We start from the raw sequence: 18,130 nt of genomic DNA, 5'->3' as shown, positions 1-18,130 counted from the left end.
GGGTTGGTAGTACTATTTTGGACAAGTCTGCAAATAAAATTTTGTGTTACATCACTTCTTAAGGTAATTTAAAGCAGACCACATGTGTAGAGATGAAAGGGGCAAAAGTACTTTTAACAATAAGATAGATTACAACTCACAGCCATTCCTTTATCAGATGTGTTGAAAGAAGATCATGCCAGCTTTTCCATACCTAAGAATTCTTTTTGGAAGCAAAGGCTTATTGCACTTCTCTAAAAGACTTATTGATGCCTTTAAAATAAACTTCAAATGAGTAATGTCAACATTTGTAGAAACATTTGAGAAAATTCTTTCTTGTCATTTTTATTTCTGGTTGATTTTGAAAGTAGCGCTAATGATTCCTGGGAGGAAAAATCCAGGATCCTCAGAGAATGGTCAAGTGATTCTCAGCACAAAAATAAAAGACGAAGCTCACTTCCCCGTTTCCAATGCGCATTGAGGGCTCAGGGTGCAGCTCCCTGGTACAGGGGAAGCCTAGGATTGAGCCCTGGCTCTGCAAAAAGAGACAGATAAAGTAAAATGCATGATGATACACACACAATAAGGCATTACCAAGCCTTCAAAAGATACATGCTACAACACGGACAGACCTGAGAACATCAGGCTAAGTGAAATAAATCAGTCAGATACTGGATGGCTGACCTCCGAGGGCACCTCAGTAGTCAAATCAGATTCAGAGGGCTGGGAGAAGGGCTGTCTTCGGGGTGACCAGTGCTGGTGGTAGGTGTACAGCAATGCACAGTGCTCTCCACTCTGAAGAGTGGTAGGATGGCAAGCTCTCTGTGTGTACGTCTGGCCAGAGCATGAAAAGTCCAGAGGCGAGGAGCCAGCCGACTACTTCCGCAGCTTAGGGAGACACTGAGAATCTCTGTGCCCGGTACAAACCCACAAAGGACTCCCGGCAGCAATTTGATGAATGCCCAGGTGGGTGACCCTCTGCAAAAGCTGCAGCTGCTGCCAAGGTGCATACCCTGTGCTGCCAGAGCTCCGGGACCCAGGTCTCCGCATGCGGTGGAAGTCCAGGCGACATAGGACGCCTTTGCCAACTCCTGTCATTGGCGCTCACTGCGGATGGCTTGCACATGGACAGAAAGCTAGGAAACACTGAATCACCAGATAGGAGGACGCTTTATGAGTCTACGAGGCCAGATGGCAGGGAGTAACTGTACAAAATGACGCCTGATAGACCTGAACTGCTCTGGAGCTGCACTTGAATGACTTGAAGGAAACAGCTTTGAGCACTTTCTGGGCCTCTAGGACCTTGGAAGAGGATCTTAATGAAAATACCAACTGGCAACCACAGCACATAGAAGTGTGCAATGCCAGAAAGCGCTCAGCAACCCGCCATCCTGCGTGCCACCGGTGCTCTTCACAGGCCACATTAGCTGGTGCCCCCGACAGAACCCAGGCTCTGAGAACAGATTCCAGGCCGCGTGCTGAGAGGGAGGGTGGGAGGACTCCCCACTCACAGTGACTTGGTCCCCAGGTGGACAGCACCGGGAAAGCAGGTCTTGCACTGGCAGCGTGGGTGGCATGGAAAGACTAAGACAAAAGAATCACAGACACATTCTTCGTTGTATTGAAATGACTGATGAAGACGTGTGTATACTGATGGGAAAATTTAATACTGCCATGAGGCAGGTGATGCAAACGTGGGTGGAACTGGGACTCACCCGCGTGCTTCTAGCGTGCAGGCCCCTACCCCAAGAGGTTATGAAAGGCTTCCAAAGTGGAAAACCGCAGTCCAGGACATTCCTGATGTTAAATCCAGAAGTAGGAAAACAGAGTAGTCAGATGGGGTGAGTTAGAGACAGAAGCTGGTTGTGAAGGAAGCCACAGTGGCGGGTGAACAGAGAGGGCAGTGCCTGAGGGCTGCACAGGAGCCGAGCTTAACAGGATGAGCTGAGTGGACCAGCTCACAGGGGCCCAGCCAGCCATGGAGAAGAAACACCAGAGCCGGCTCTGAAGCCCAAGCAGGGAAAAAAGAAAACTCAGATTCTCATCCCCCTGGCCACTCAGCCAAAACACCCAGTGCTGTGCGGTCCTGAGGTAGCGCGCAACCCTCTGGAGAAACACACGTGTGCCACTGCGGTCCCTGCCCACACGGAGCCTGTCGCCTCTGGTCATCTCAACATACGACTGGGACCCTCACATGGTGAAATAAAAAGAACATAAAAGCTAAATACCGTTGGGGTCATGGCGCGTGGCTGTAACCCTAGCTGCTCGGAGGCTGAGGATCACAAGTTCGAGGCCAGCCTGGGTAAAGTGGTGAAACCTTGTCTCACTCAGAATAAGAAAAATAAGAAAGGGCTTGGGGGCACAGCTAGTTGAGGCTCTGGATTCAGTCCCCTGGACCATCAAGAAGGCCAAGTAAAACTTGTGTGCATTCATCCTTGTGTCTTCCACAGGTCACAAAATGCCAGGCACGACCTTCCAGCCACCATGTCATGGGGCAGGGACCTCAAAAGCCAGCGAGCAGCGCTCCAGTCATACAGGGAGAGGAGAGGAAGAGGTGAAACAGAGGCTGGCACTTCCCATTATCCACACAACCTTCCTGTGAGATGCTCAGTCTTGACTGAGTAGGGCAGTGCTCGCGCCCATACGCATCTGGCCTTCCCGCCTCCTCCAGTGTGTGTGGCTGTTCCTCTGCCCTGCGATGGCTGCGCTGTACTGGATGCAGGCAGACTTTCCCTTCAGTGTCATTCCTTGAGCTGTGCAGCAGAACAATGACTGACACGGCACCTGCACACTCCAGAGATGACCTACAGTGTGCAGGGACGTGTGTGAGTTACGTGCTGGCTGTGTATGAGGTCCTTGGGTTTGGGGACCCGCACTCCCAGGACACATCCCCCTGCACAGGATGCGTGGTCAGTGAGCTCTGACCCTCTGTGACCTTTGTGCTAAGTGCCAAGGCCCTTTACCGCCGTGCTGTTGCTGATGTTCTCCTGTTCCTTCCTGTGCACTTCTCTTGTACATGTATTTGTTCCCCCTAGATGAGAAATTCCTCCTGGGTGCACCGAGAGGCAGAACCCTAGAAGTGTAGACTAACCAGACTGGGACGAGCACACCGCAGGACCTCTGTGAGGACCCTCATGTGAGGTCCCCTCGGCGTGCAGACCTCCGCCACCCAGCCACACCACGCAGTGCCACCGGCCGGGGCAGATGCACTGCAGGCGCCACAGAGCACTGCCGTCCACGGACTGGCCAGTCTCCAGGGTGCGGGCGCTGCATCCCTGCCCAGCACACGGCCCTCTGCTGGCCGGACTGCTGCCCGTCCCCAGAAACCAGCTCCCTGGCCTGCCTAATAAGGCCATTTGCGAGTCGAATGGCTGCCTCGCAGGTCGCCCACGGATTACCTCGCCGTCCCTGGGCTGACAAGCAGAGCCGGAGCTTACCTCTGGCAGACAAAGGTTTGCCTTTGCAAAAACCCTCAAAGGGCTGCACTCAGCCCATTTCCATAATAACAGAAACTTGCCTGTGTGGGACTCCAGCCATGGGCTCAGTTTACTGGGTTAAAGAAAGCGTCATCACTTCAGAGTGGGCAGGCAAGCCAGGCTTTCAAAGGGAACCTTCCCTCTCCTCCTTTGACTTCTCCCAGCCTCTTCTCCAGCTTCATCAGAAAACTCACTAAAAAGCCCATCTCCACAGGGACTAATTTAGCATGCACATGACTCCCGAGGCTCCTCAGCTTTAAAATAGCAACCTGCTGTCTGCAAATAGATCGCCTGTCCTGGATGCTTAGAAGAGTCACTGGGTTAGGTGCGGTGAGGGAGCTGCAGCATTCCACTGAAAATGAAGTTTCTGTGCTTCACCTAAGGAAGCCCAGTAGCTGGTCAGACCCGGTTTGGATACACACACTCATTCTCGATTCTAGGAAGGTTCGGGCTCGGGGATGCTCCCACTGCCCAGGCCCCCCTGCTCCTATATAAGGAAAAGAACAGATCTGGGGTGACGGATCGCACCACATCCATCACTGCCAAAATCTCTCAGGCCCCTGCCCATCCTACCCCAGCTCACTAGAATTCTGTGTCCTGACAGTTTTGCACAACGCCATCATTTCGAGTTTCCATGGGGCCCAGGAACCCTGATCTGGAGCAGAATCAGGAGAGGGCGGGGTGCAGGAAACAGGAACACTGCATCAGAGGACAGAACTCAAGGGACACCTAGGTCAGACTCATAAGTCAAACTTGTTGCCAAGATGTGTTCTGCTGGCAAAAAGAAGGCGAAATCTTCATCATTTCACTCTTTCTTCCTTTTTGCTGTATCCAATATTAACTGTTTTCACACTAACAGATTTTAAAATAATTTTTCAGTGACCCAATACAATAGCATCAGTTCTCAACATCTCCAAGGAAAGGAGTTTGGGGTTTTTGAAGCAAGACTTATGAAAAGTGGACGTCTATTAAATGCTGCCCTTTTCATTAGTCCAGGGGTTTCCCAGTCAAAGGAGCCCCTAGGGGAGTCTGTCATCGAGGTGAATGGGATTCCTGTCTAGATGTTTTTGGCAAAAGGGGAGAAGGGTAAGAGGTGTGTGACTCTCAGTGTCAAAATGTTGGCCCTGTACTCTGGGCTAGTGGCCTGGGAAAGTGTAGTTTGCGAAAGTTACAGTGGCTGCCACATTGCCTCACAGACTCCACACCAGAGGAGTCAGCCATACCCTGGGGCAGGAAAGGCAAGGGCAGGCAGCTGGCAGACAGGTGTGCCGCAGTTGGGGTGCAGTCATGGGAGGCCCCTCTGACACTGGGAAGCTATAGCATGCTCGCTCACCAGTAGCTTTTCTGTTGATCTGCATCCCAGAAATTAGCTAATTTCCCATTCTTTAAGGCTGAGTTAGCCTCCTGCTTCCCCCTTTTCTTCCGCCCAGCTTTTGTGGATTCCTAATCCACACTTCTGCCAGAGACCAGCCAGGAGAAAAAGGAAGGCTGGCCACCAACTCTTGCCAGCAAGCTCAGGCATGCAGGACCCCAAAAGAGGGGCAGGGGTGCAGAGTGGCCACGGTCCACCCCACTATCCATACATGGCCAGACTTGGGACCTCAGGAACTCCAAACTGAAGATGGCAATTCAAGGAAAATTATTTCCCAAATCACCAGCAGTCGATGGAACTAATATTGAGTAATTCTACTTAAATGACATACTGTAAAAGAAAATCTCTCTCTTATAGTCCCCGAGACTGACTCTCCCTAACAACCACAGTATCACCGACCGGCCCTCCCTGGGGCATTTCTGTGTTAAGCAAGGCTGTACAACAGGTTTCCAACACAAGACAACCATTCATACCCTCGATTGCATCAAACAAGCCACAGACACCAGTCATGCAGGTGCACTTCCGTCAGTGTTCATGTAGCAGAACTAGACCCGCTGCATTTCCCCCTCGACACCAACACTGCCAACAACCAGGACGGAAGACAGACTTTCAATCATCCTCCCCTGTTCCGAGGAGGAGAGAGTGTTTGTTCACGTTCACATTCACATCACACCTCCTGATGATTAGACCACAGGTGCGATGTATCTGAAAGAGTGGCAGGAAGTGATGTTAAAATGACTATACAAGAACTCAGGGTGGGGTTCACTTCCGGGCAGAGCACTTGGCTGGCATGTGCAAGACCTTGGGTTTAATCCCCAGCACTGCAACAACAAGAAGACTAAATGGTCACTTGCTATCTATTTATATACCACTTTATTTTTAAGCACGTTATCATGCTATTCCTATGGACATATTTTTAACCCAAACACATGTGTGCCCTGTGTGTTAAGCTTAAAATATGGAGATACAGCTGTAAACGTCCTCCTGTGGAATTGACTTAGCTTGCCATTATCCACAGCCAAGAGTCTCCACTAAAAAACTAGCCTTTCTTTTAAAAAGAATTCCTTAAAGGAAAAAATGGAAACAGTCTTTGTAAATAGGGGAGGACGGGTGGAGTGAAGGGAGGGCAGGAGTATGGGGGAAAAAATGAGAACAGAGATCTGACATGAAAAGGTACAAGATCCCAATGGTGAATGGAACTGTACTATATACCTAAAAAGTACCAATAAACTCAATAAGATAAAAAGAAAGAAAAAATAATTTCTTAAAAACCCCATTCCTTGACTGCACTACGTCGCCCCCTAGTGGCAGAAAGCAATTAATGCACCTTGCAAAATCAATTTTACAAATGCTACTCTTAACTGGGTAGCAATACTGCAGCCAGGACACTTTCATTTACAGCAGGTTGAATATGTCCAAGAATATGTAAGAAGTTAAATGCTATTAAATTAATTCAGTTATTTATTCAAGAAATATTTACTCTCAATAAATATTAATAAACAGGCCAAACCTTGTTCTGGGCCTGCGAACACCATGAGATAAACTTCCCGACCTCATAAGTTTAAATTCTAGTGACAAACACATAAAACATAAGTATTACATGTAGGCACAATGTATTTTATGTATCTGAAATATCAAGTACTCTGGAAACACCAGTGACTTTGGTTGCTGGCTTCTCTCTTTACTTACTTTTCCACCACTCTTTGGGCTCCACCCCTCCTTAGGTATAGAACCACCCACCCCGTGTCCTCAGTATGTATCTGCTGAATAAAATGACGATGGGCTAAAGAATTCAACTCATGAATCCAAACTAAAAGCTTTTATTATCAGCTAAATAAAAGGATGTTTGCTATTTCCAATTGTCCACCTTAGGAACTAAAACATTTATAAAATGAGGCAGTCTCATAAAAAAAAGTTATAGGTCTCTATATAAAAACGGATGCAATAATGCACTATAATAAAAGTGTTGTGTGCAAACATTACAGCTGTGTGCACGTTTTCTTCAGAACCTCACATCAGATGGAAGTAATAATCATTAACCCATACCCTGGAGAAACACATTTTCCTACTCTTTACTCAGAGCCTCCTTTTAAAAACACTTGTGTTCTACAATACGTGAGTTCTTATAGTGTGCCAGGCACTGTGGGGTGTGTTCCCCAGGGCAGGGCTCTCTCCACACCCAGGGGAAGCCAGGGCTCTGGCTCACTGCGCTGCATCTCAGGGACTTTCCTGATACTTTACGGTGGCCGAGGAAACTGGCAGTGTGTCCATGGTACTTGAAGAGTTTTGTGCTGCTATGCTATTCCCTGTTTTTAAGTGTTAAAGTGCAATATATACACATCCTATAAAATAAAGCCACTTGGATATTTTACAAGCCAAAGGGCAAGAGAGTCTCCTAGGAACATGAAATTTCACAAAAGTTCCACTCATGCAGTTTCTCATTTTGTTTAAAAGAACTGAAGTTCTTCCGGTTAACAGAGTGGCCTCCGAAACAGGGATTCCAGTCATGGGGCCTTAGAGGTGTGTAGGAAGAAGGCACAATTTGTGAGATCTAATATGTGATCCAAGTTAATGGTGAGCACAGACAACTAAGATTAAAATATACAACTGAGCTTTGTTAGGTAGAACCTTCTTTTTGGAAAAGCAGCTTAGTTGATTTTCAAGAAAAATTCGTATGATTATAAAACTTTAAGCCTTAACAAAATTCAGATAATTAAAAAAATTTTTTCTTCATGGCCAAGGCCTAATATTCATTCTACTGACTTATGTTCTAATCTCATTCTTGAGGGCTGTACAAGGGAAGGTGGAAAGGGTTTACTTTCAACTCAGCTTCCAAATGTGAGGGGAAAAATATCTCCAAAGTTCTAATTTGTTGATCTGTTGACCTGATATTCTGAGTCCGTTGTCTAACAGGGTGACGCAGGCTTACACACTACCATGAAGATCTGGTCCTGGAATCTGCACCACGTTTAGAAGTTTTTGACAGGAGCCAAGTCGATATTTGTACAGACAGAAGGCACTTACACAAAAAAATAGGTTCTATAGCTGCATGCTAAAATTGTATTACTTTATTTCATAAAATTTTACTGTATTTTAAAAATGAAAACAGCACCCATGCTCTAGACGTTCTCAAGCCATGACAAGCCAGCTGCAAGTCACCCGTGAGGTATCTGAAAGCCACCCTGAATCTCACGTGAAGGACACAGGCTGATGCCCCCGAAGCTGCTGGAACATTTCCACTGGGGACTCAAGGGCACTTTCCATTCCTGCCTGCCCAGCAGGGTGACTCGAGGCTAGGGTCGGCCACGCGCAGGGTCCTGGCTGACAACCAAAGACAACAAAGTGTCCTACTGAGACCGGACCACAGGGGCACTCAAACCCCAGATCTGTCCAGCGCCTGCCACGCCCTACGTGTGTGCCTCATGGCCCAGGAATCCTCTGGGCTCAGGAAATTCCACCTCTACCTCCAAACTTCCAATTTAAAGAATGATTCCTTTTGGAGCTTCCCAAATTAGCAACACACTGTTTGGACAACTCATTAAGGAGCTTTAACACTGCACACACATCAAGAAATAGTCAATAAATGCATCCTGTCATTAAAAAAAAAACAATAATGTTAATTGGACTGACTCCCTGGGCTTGGAGATTCAAAAGAGCTCTTTTACTCTTAATGTCTACTGCATTCTAAAAAGCTTGGCTAAACTCTGGAGACAGTCCAACGATCAGCAGTTGGTAAGGGCTAGGAGAGCAGGGAAGGCAGGGGGAGGAACAGGTAGAACAGTGAGTTTCTTTTATGACAGTAAAAGTGCTTTGTATGATATGGTGGCCACCTGGTATCTTCAATTTGTCAAAATCCATAGAATGCACAACACGAGAACGAGCCTGGCGGCTGCTGCTACATCACCGTGGGCCCGCTGATGGGAACACACGACCCCTCTGCTGGTAGATGTGGGTACCAGGCGCGGAAGGGCTGGCGGGTGGGGCTGCAGCTATAGGGAAATCTGTCTTCTGCTCATTTTGCTGTGAACCCAACACTGCTCTCAAAGTATTTTCATACACACACACGCACACACTGTTTGTATAATTCCAGTCCTGCTGTATTTCATAGGTTGAAAACCTTCTGGAAGGTAAAGACCACAGAAGGGGACGGGAGAGAACTCTGGTCCGGTGATGAAGGACACCTTATGGTCTCCCAGTCACACCTCTGTCTCCCAGTTCTGCTCCACCAGGAATCCCATGTCCGTGAATCCTTTCAGGGAATTCGGGAGCTTCCTACATGGGGCTTTGTCAGAGCCACCTCTCTGCCCGCCGGACCGGAGACAGCTGCCTCAGGAGGCACAGAACTGGGACGAGGCTGAGAGCCATGCTGGCAGGCTGCAAACCGCAGGAGCTGACAGCCACGTGGCCGCAAGCCCTCAGGGTCCGCTGGTTTCTGCTGAGGGAGGCACTGCAGGGTAAGGACAGGGGACACGAAGGCACTGAGCACACATAGCAGAGGACGGGTGGCCCGCCACCACACAGAGAGGCCACCTGAGGCAGGCACAGGCTCCACGGCATCAAGGCTGTCCATGACAGAGGTGCAGATAGGCAATCGCTATTCAGTTCAGCAGCAAGGAAAGCAAAACCCCCTCATCTGACTCCTTTCACAACGGAGAAAAGAACAACAAAAAAATGTAAAATCAGAACGAAATATCTTCAGCGGGGGCAAACCTTTTAAGCTCATCTTTCAAGATGGAAATACATATTCACAAGGGCAAATCCATAACTTCAGTGCAGGAGCCAGCCAACCACGGACACACCAGCTGACTTAGAACATCTCAGGTGTAGTTCTGAGGTCACACTGTCCCTCCATATGTTTTATGCAGGAACCAGGGTGCCAGGTCACCAGTCATGAAGTGGCCCAGTGGCACAGGCTCTCTCCCGCGGGCATTCTAGTTTCATTCCTGTTGTGGTTTACCTCTAAAGTGTCCCCCAAAAGTCTCATGTGTTCAGAGGTGGAGTTTTTGGAAGGTGACTGGGACATGGAATGCTATACTCCTCGGTGGGTTAAACCACAGAAGAGTTCCGAGCTGCAGGTGCTGTTAGGAGGTGGGCCCTGGTGGGGGAGGTGTTACTGCAGGCGTGCCCTCGGAGGGTGTAGATCTTTCTTTGGTTCCTCCTTTCTCTCTGCCTCCCGGATGCCCTGGGTAGAGCAGTTTTCTTCTGCCATGCCCCCTCTGTCATGCAGTACTGTCTCAGGGCCAAATGACCATGGACTGAACCCACTGAACCCATTATGAGCCAACATAAACCTAATCCTTTTAAGTTGTGCCTGTCAGGTACTTTGTACCAGCAACAGAAAAGTGACTAACACAACCGCCTTGTTTCCTTTAATTCACACTGGGATTTGTGGCCATTAGGAAAGGGCATCCTCATTTCCTTTCCCGCCCATGGCCAGGTTGCCTGGGTGCTTTCACTGCTGGAGTCTTCTCTGTCTCCAAAGGACATGCTCGGGGGACAGGCTCCACACTTTCTTCCTGCAGTTTTAAGCAAAGTATCTTTATGGTCATTCATGATGAAGTCAGGTACATGCAAGCAGGTGTCACATCTGAGAAGACAGGTGTGTCACATACCCCTGTCCTCTTTGGGGATTCCTTTGGCATGGACAACTCCATGGCTGATGCCACACTGAAAGAAGCATCAGGGTGCAGCCCACTGGGCACCCACTTAGAGGGTCCTCCCCACCCTTCTGTTCCCTCCCTTGCCAAACCTCCTCACACACAGAACCCCAGCTCTCACTCTGAGTCAAATATGGCAATCTTCTCGGGTGGGCACCCACTAATGATACGATCACTTTCCATTTATGTAGTGTTAGACTGCATGCAAAGTGCTTTCAACATCTCATTTAATCTTCACTCCACAAAATGAACATCATAAAGTATTTCATACTTTACAAAACGCTTTAGCCCATATGGCTCACGTTCTACTGACATGAAGGTATGTATCACTGACCTCATGCCACAGATGAGGACGCTGACCTGCACAGAGCTTAGTGGCGGAGAGCTGAAGGCTGGGTCTCAGGGGTTCTGGTTCACCAATGTTCTCACAGCATTATTCACAGCGGCTAAACTGCACAAGCAACCCAAGGGATCAAGGCTGGATGAATGGTCAGACAAAAGGCCGTACATATATTTGATGGATATTACTCAGCCTGAAAAAAGAAGGACTTACACAGGAATGACAATATGTAGGAAGCTTGACGACACTGCTAAGTGTGATAAGCCAGGGATAAGAAGACAAATACTGCATAATCCCCTATCTGAGATGGAGTAGTCAGATTCCTAGGAAGTAAGAATATAGGATGGTGGCTGCCAGAGGGTAGTGCAGGGCAGAAAGAGCATTTGGCACTTAATGGGTACAGGGTTTCTAGGCACCACGGCAGCTCCACGGCTCTCTGCTGTTCCCAGGGCCAGCGGATGGTTGTGGACACCAGGAATGAGGTGGGTCCCGTCTGTCCTGAATCAGCACCAGTTACCTCTGGGCGGCAGGGCGAGCGCAGGAAGTGCCTCGCTTCACTGAAAAGCCTGCTTTATGCAAAACTGCTGTTTTTGAGCCTTGGCCACGGACTCTGACTGAGGAAGGGTGAAGTGAGAGAGAAGATTGAAACAAGATTCTCACTGCATTCCTCTGGTGACTGATTTGGAACATGAGCTAAGGCGCACAGCAGCCCAGCCAGAGTCTGGCAGAAAGAGAGCCGCCCACAGATGCCTTGGGGCATCTTCCCGAGCCCAAGCTTTCTCCCCGCTGGCTCTCAGCAGCAGCTCAGTTTTTAAATTGATGTGAGGGTGTGGGTGACCCTTGCAAGCCAATGTGTCACTTGGTTTAGCCTGAGAAATATTCGATCGTGCTGATTTGGCCAAGAAAAAAAAGTTTTCTGTAGCAGGAATACTTCATCTACTGAGGAACCAGTCTGAGCAAGCACGAGAGGCCCAGACTGAGAGGGTCCGGGCCTGCACACAACTAGTAGGCTTGGCGTTGAACTTCAGGCAAATGCCCAGAAAACAGCTATTTCCTTCTCTTTCCTGGAACATTTAGAACAAGTTCTAAACTTTTCTTTTCTTTCCTTCAAGTCTGAAATTACGACAGCTGCCTCCCTCCCTCTTTCTCCTCGTTCTCCCCGTGTCAGGATGAACCCAAGACCGAGTCCACGCTAAGCAAACACTACAGTGAGCCACACCCCTATGTGAGAAATTTTGTTTTCTGGCTTTAATCCATTTTTTATTTTTATACTTTTTTGCTCAGTCTTTTATTTTCATTCCCAAACTTTTTTGTAATCTTCAAGACAGAAGCCAAAGACAAAATCCCCAAAGTCAGGCAGGTGTGGTTTGGGTGCCTGGCAGGTGAATGTACTGTGGGACAAGTGCGAAACGCATTCTCGGATGGTGTAGTCGGCAGGATGATTACTAACGAGAGCCCTCTGGCGTTTGCTTGGGCTCTGAAAGCCACTGTTCTAATGGAAGAGGAGGTAGGAATGGGGTAGTCACGTACATGAATACACATAAAATACACTATATGGACCGAATGAGATCTTTATAAGTATCACTTAACAGTACAGACTGAGGGGCCAGGGCTGTACTGCTCAGTGGTAGAGCACGGGCCCTCAGTTCCACCCCAAGCACCTAAAAAACTATTCTGAATTTTGGACACTAGTGATATAGGAGCCCAACTAGGAATCAGAAAAGGGCAGTCAAATTTATTGAGGGTCTTGCGATAGAATGAAATGTAGGGCTGGGAGGGGGTTTGGGAATCCCCTGTCCGGTAATTCTCAAACATAGCTCATTGGTAAACTCTCCTCAGCAGCCTGCCCCGGCCCACGCCTCACCGTACCCAGATGGAGGAATGCAGAATCCCTGGGTGGAATCCTGGCCCAGGGATTTCTGAGAGCTCCCAGGTGACTGTGTGCAGCCTCGGAGGCTGGGTGACCTCATTGGCCTGGGGACACAAGAGTCTCTAAGGTACCGCCAGCAGCACATGTGGGAATCTAAGAACTGTTTCCCTTTTCAGTCCATGGCACTTATTACCACGATATGTGTCATATGATGATAGATGTTAAATCTTATTAGAGAACAAGAGATTAAAACCACATCATTCCCAGATCACGACATGCTCGAGAAAAAGTAAAGTAAAGTAAAAAATAAATTAGATGTTAAATCTTATTAGAGAACAAGAGATTAAAACCACATCATTCCCAGATCACGACATGCTAGAGAAAAAGTAAAGTAAAAAATAAAGTAATGGAATTCTCCTAAAAACACAACCAAACAAATGGCAGCGAAGCAGGGAGGAAGAGATGTGCCGGGAGAGGCCATCCTACCCTCCACAGTGTCTACAGTGCCCCCTCCTGGGCTCCATGCCAAGGACCAGTCCAATGCATGCGGTTGTGAAGTCCCAGTGGATTTCCAGCACACAGATGGCCCACAGTGTACTTCCAAACAGCAGACTTAGCGCAACCACACACAGAGACACTCCTGAGGTCCGTGGTGCCTTTTCTTTAAAATCATTGTTCCTGGCTCTTCTCCTCCCAGTCAGTAATTCACATCACTCCTGTTCCAACTCGAAAAGTTTGCATTTTGTTGTAGCTTTTGTCTTCTGTGTGTCAGAACATGTTACGGCTATTACTCTAGCTTTTCATCCAGGGAACACGGCTAACAACAGGCTAACTACACCAGTGTAAACAAGTTCCTCCAGCAAAGGCAGCAAAAGAAGCCTCTGTCCCCAGAATTGCATTCATTTACCTTGATGCCAGTGCACACGTCAGATTTACCAAACCCCAAAGCTGGAGCTGACAGCAATTACAAAGGTCAGTGTCCTATTCGCCATGGCGAGGATGTGTCTAAGCCACTCCTAAGGAGCACTGCACCTTGCTGCATCGAAAGCGTCAGTATGAGAGTGGGATGGTGTGAGCTGAGCCACACACACTACTGCACCGCACCAGCCGCCTCCGGCCTGTGTTTGGGGAGAGTTAAGTGTGGGGAGGAGCCCGCAGTTAGAGAACAAGGTTCTTGCCATGGGCCTCCTTCAGGATCAAGCTTGGATGCTGAGCTCTGATGTGCGGCCAGCCTACTGATGGCAGAGCACAGTCCATACTCAGTCAAAGGAGCCCAGAGGCACAGCCTGCCTCCTCCAACAACATGAGCACAGCCCTCGGGGCTTAGGCCAGTGCTCCCTCTCAGGCTGCTGTGCTCAGGACCAATGACATTCCATCCATGGCCGCGCCCTGCCAAGCAGTGAGCTAGCAGAAAGATAAAGAAGGAGAAGAGCAGAGGACTCTGCAGTCAGCCAGCTGGACAGTGAAGGTGCGTAACCGTACAGCGCTGAGGCAGAAAGGCTTCTGAGCAGATGGCTCCATGCATGACTATAAACACTAGCAGGGCAGGTCTTCTCGGTGCAACCTGTCACCTGGAAGTGCTGGGGTCAAGTGTTGCATCAATGCAGAGTTTAAAGATGCAAACGGTGGAGTCCAAGACTAAATCTAATTTTAAAAAGAACAAAGGGAGACGGACAATTATTTAAAATCTTTCACTTCCTTTAAGATTGTACATAAGTGAGGCATATAGGACTCCAACTAGTTACAATAAAATAAAAACTACACCTAGACATAACAATCATGATCCTGGAAACCCAACAGAACTACAACATACTATCAGCAGTTACAGAAAAGAAACAAAACACAAGCAAACTAGAGCCCATTGGAATCACAGCAGACTTCTCAACACAAACCCTCAAATCACGGACAGCCTGGAGTGAGGTATTTCAAGCTCTAAAAGAAAACAACCTCTAACCTAGACTGATGTATCCTGTAAAACTATCTTTCAAAATTGATGGAGAAATAAGATATTTTCATAACAAAGAACACCTGAGAAACTTCATGAATAACAAACCAGCACTTCAAACAATTTTTTAAAATATACTACAAAAATACAATGAAGGTTACACCTCCATGAGGCCCAACAGAGCAAATCCAATAGGCAAGAATTTACAAGGAGGGCCAGGGATTTAGCTCAGTGGTTCTACTGCCTGCCTTCAAGCACAAGGACCTGAGTTGGATCCCTGGTACCAAAAAAAAAAAAAGAATTTAAAGGGAGGGAGAAAAATAAAAAAAGAACCAACAACAGGAAAATAATAGACAATAATAAGCAAATACATATCATTTATAACCATCAGTGTCAATAGCCTCTATTCATCAATCAAATAAATAGACTGGAAGAATGGATTAAGAAGCAAAATCTAACAATATTCTGTATACAAGAAACACACCTACTTGAAAAAGAAACTCATAGACTGAAAGTAAAAGGATGGGAAACAGTTCTCCATGTGATAGGAACCCAGATTAAAGCAGGGGTAGCTATCTTATTTGCAGACAAAGTGAATTTCAAACCAAAACTAATTAAGAGAGACAAAGAAGGTCAATACATCCTTGTAAACGGAAGAGTGCAAGAGAAAGAGATGACAATCATAAATATATACCCCCCCAAATACTAATGCACCCAACTATACAAAACAAATATTAAGGGACATGAAACACCAAATAAGCACTAATATAATTGTAGTGGGGGACCTCAATATCCCATTGTCACAAATAGATCATCTAGACTAAAAATCAACAAGGAAAGACTAGAACTGAACCAAGCTTTTGAACAAATGCACTTAACAGATACCAACAGAGTGTTCCACCCCACAAAATCAGAATATACATTATTTTTTTGGCTGTACATGGGTCATTTTCCAAAATAGACCACATGCTAGCTCACAGAACATATTTAAGTAAATGCAAAGGAAACTGAAGTTATTTCATGTATATTATCAGACTATAGTGCAATTAAACTGGAGATCAATATCATAAGAAACCATAAGAACTTCACAAACACATGGAAATTGAATAATACTCTCCTGAACAACCAGTGGGTCACAGAAGAAATTAAAGAATAAATTAGACAGTTTTTACAATTTAATGACAATGCCAGTGCAACATACAGGAATCTATGGGATACAATGAAAAGTTTTATGTGAGAAATTCATAGCAATGAATGCCCACACTAGGAAAACAGAATGAGCTCAAATAAACAACCTAAGGGTGAATCTTAAGCTTCTAGAAAAAGCAGAGCAAGAGAAACCTAAAGGTTATACAAGGGAGGAAAGAATTAAGGATTATAAAGATCTAAGAGAATGATAGAAAAAAAAATCAGTGAATTGAAGAGTTGGTTTTTTGAACAAATAAATAAAATCAATAAACCCTTACCCAACCTTATCAAAAAAAGGAAAGAAAAGGCTCAAATTCATGCAATTAGGAATGAAAATGGTGAAGTCACAACAGATTCAGCAGAAATCCAGAGGATCATCAATATTAACTTTGAGAAACTGTACTCTAATAAAATGGAGAACACAGAAGACATGGATAGATTTCTAGATATGCATGAATTACTAAAGTTGAATGAAGAAGATATAAAAATTCTAAACACCCCAATTACAATCAGTGAAATTGAAAATGTAATTAAAAATTTACCAACAAAGGAAAGCCCAGGTCTTGATGGCTTCACTGCTGAATTCTACAAGACATTTAGAGAAGAACTATTACCACTACTCTTTAAACTTTTAAATGAAATTGAAAAAGAAGCAATACTTTGAAATTCATTCCTGGAAGCAAGTATTACTTTGATTCTAAAACCAGGGAAAGACCCAACCAAAAAATAGAACTACAGGCCAATTTCCATAATGAACATAGATGCAAAAGTCCTCAATAAGATACTAGCAAATAGAATACAGAGGATCATCAAGAAGATTATACACCCTGACCAAATCAGATTTATCCCAGGGTTGCAAGGATGGTTCAACATACGTAAATCAATAAATGTAATACACTATATTAACAGAATCAAGAACAAAAACCATATGATCATCTCAATAGATGTAGCAAAAGTATTTGACAAAATCCAACACCCATTCATGATAAAAACCCAGCAGAAAATTGGAATAGGTGGTCTTTATCTCAACTTGATAAAGGCTATCTATGAAAAGCCAACAGCCAACACTATACTAAATGGTCAGAAACTGAAAGCCTTCATGCTAACATCAGGAACACGATAAGGATGTCCACTATAACCACTCCTGTTCAATATAGTTTTGGAAACATTAGCCAAAGCAATTAGAGAAAGAAATAAAAGCAATAAAGATAGGAAAGGAAGAGTGAAACTGTCATTATCTGCTGATGATATGATACTCTACACAGAAGACCCAAAGAACTCTGCCAAAAGACTTCTAGACTTGATTGACAGATTCAGCAGAGCAGCTGGATACAAGGTAAACACTCAAAAATCAATAGCTTTCTTGTGCACAAATAACAGGCTCACTGAGAGTGAAATTAGGGAAACAATCCCTTTCACAATAGCATCCAAAAAAAATGAAATATCTAGGAATCAATCTAACAAAGGAAACAGAAGACCTCTACACTGAGAACTACAACACTCTAAAAAAAGAGATTGAAGAAGATGTAAGAAAACAGAAAGACATCCTGTTCATGGGTAGGAAGAATCAATATAGTGAAGGTAGCCATACTTCTAAAACTGCTATACAGATTTGACACAATCCCTATTGAAGTCCCAACAGTACATTTCATAGAACTAGAGAAAGCAATCCAAAAGTTCATTTGGAATCAGAAGGGACCTAGAATAGCAAAAGCAATTATAGGCAACAGAGACATGGCAGGGGGTATCAACTATACTACAAACTATCATTATACTGCAAACTATACTACAAAGCTACTGTGATAAAAACAGCATGGTAATGGCATAGAAACAGACTTGAGGACCAGGAACAGATTAGAAGATGCAGAAACAACTCCTGACATACTCACCTACCTCATCTTTGACAAAGGAATCAAATACCCTCACTGAAGGAAAGACAGCCTATTTAATAAATGGTGTTGGAAAAATTGGATTTCAACTTGTCAAAGATTAAAACTATACCTGTTATCTTTCACCTCACACTAAACTAAAATCCAAGTGGTTTAAAGATATAAATATTAAAACAGAAATACCAAATTTTGCTCTAAGATAGGTAGAACTCTTGAAGATAATGGCATAGGAAAATACTTTATGACCAAATCCTCAGTAGCACAGGAACTAGCACAAAGAATCGATAATTGGGATCTCATCTTTTTTAAAAGCTTCTGCACTGCCAGAGAAATCACAAGCAGAGCTAAGAGACAACCCATAATGTAGAAAAAATTTTACCAGCTGTTCCTCAGAGAAAGGTCTACTATCTAGAA

The sequence above is a fragment of the Fukomys damarensis genome, unplaced genomic scaffold, assembly GCF_012274545.1.
Source record: "Fukomys damarensis isolate Sample0158 unplaced genomic scaffold, DMR_v1.0_HiC HiC_scaffold_19, whole genome shotgun sequence".
Taxonomy (NCBI): Eukaryota; Metazoa; Chordata; class Mammalia; order Rodentia; family Bathyergidae; genus Fukomys; species Fukomys damarensis.
This window is presented reverse-complemented; position numbering follows the sequence as displayed.